The sequence below is a fragment of the Octodon degus genome, unplaced genomic scaffold, assembly GCF_000260255.1.
Source record: "Octodon degus isolate 3935 unplaced genomic scaffold, OctDeg1.0 scaffold00340, whole genome shotgun sequence".
Lineage (NCBI taxonomy): Eukaryota > Metazoa > Chordata > Mammalia > Rodentia > Octodontidae > Octodon > Octodon degus.
The window spans coordinates 480274-481982 of NW_004524916.1; positions in this window are offsets into that span (position 1 = coordinate 480274).

Genomic DNA, 1709 nt, shown 5'->3' on the forward strand with positions numbered 1-1709 from the left:
CTATACAATTGGATCTTCAAAACATTGGCAGCTAAAAAGCAACTGAAGAAGTTTTAGTGTTTAGACCTTGAACTCTTGACTTTCATAAACAGGTCTTTGTTTTCAGTACACATACGGATACTCAGGCTAACTGAATTTCCTGTCTCTTGTCATTGTCTTAGAATCTTTACTCTTTTATTGCAAAACAGAAAATTTCTGAAATTTTAGATAGCAATGTATAATGGAGAGTAAAACTACATTTCCTGATATTCCCTTACATCAAGATACAACTTGCCAATACATTGTAGTGATGATAAATGTTAATAGAGTGATGTTTACTTAATCCAGATTATTTTCTGAAAAGCAAAATGTCTGCTCTTCTCTTCATGTTTATTTGTTTTTCTGGCTCAAGAGCCTTAATAAATGGACCTGGAGAGCCATTCTATCTATCAGTCAGAAAGGCACATTGAAGTTGGTGATAAAAGATACAGTAGAAGTCTTGATACCTGACAGTCCCTGCTATTTTGTGAAAATTTTGTGTTACTGTCAAAGTTCATGTGACACTCACTTCAAAATGCTGCATTTTGTTAATGAAATCCTCAAGAGGAAATTCGTTTATGAAGGCTCTACTGTCATGAAAGGGCTCATACCTCACAAAGACTCTGCATGGAGCAAGTGTGCCTTTACTCTCTTCACCCTGAGAAAGTACGGCTTGTCTTCCATGACGATGCGTGTGGGAGTGCATCCACAAGATACAGTCTTGGAAGAACAGAGAAGCCTTTTCTGAATAACAAACATGCTGGCAGTTGGTCTACCCCTTTTACCTTCCAGAAGTATGGGGAAAATTTTTTCTGTTGTTTATGAGTTAACAACTCTGTAGTATTTTGTCATAGATGAATGGTAAGAATAAGACAGTCATGGAATCTATGTGCCAACCTTAGACAATGTAAATATGATTTTTATTAGAAAAAATTACACATACTTTATTTCACTATAATACAAATTTCTTTCCTTGAAAAACACACATATCCTTTAGAACTAATCTGTATATATGAGCATATCCTCTTCAAACAATGACAGGTTACCTTTTTCCTTTCCAACTCTGTATCATTAATTTTTCTCTTGTTTGAATTGCTCTGGCAAGGACTTCCAATGCCATATTGAACATGAATGATACCATTAGACATTCTTGTCTTGGCCCAGGTCTTACAGGGCAACCTTCCAGGTTTACCCAATTCAGTATGACTTTATATATGGGCTTGTTATATATGAGCCTCAATATGTTGAAGTATACTCTATTTTTTAAAGATTTTAATGATGAATCTAGGATAAACTTTATTAAATGCTTTTATGTACTTTTAGAGATGATCATATTTCTTTGTGGATTTAGAATCACAAAGTCTTTTCTTGTTTTTTAATAAAATTATTTGTGAGCTTTTGCCAACCATAACTCACAAATATGACAACCAGAATATTTTCAATGCACAGTAACAGAAAGACACTTTAAGGAATGTTCAATATGATACTAACAAAGCTAAAATTAATTGAGATAAATGAAGATAGTAGCATCTTTACTCCAAACTCATTAGATTAACAAAATTTATTAAAATTAAGTCTCATTAATATTCAGATGCTTCAGAATTAAATACCAAATTAATTCAGAATAAAAAATTATAAAAAACATAATTTTTAATAAAACGTAATAGCTGGGAGGTTTTTTTTTAATAGAG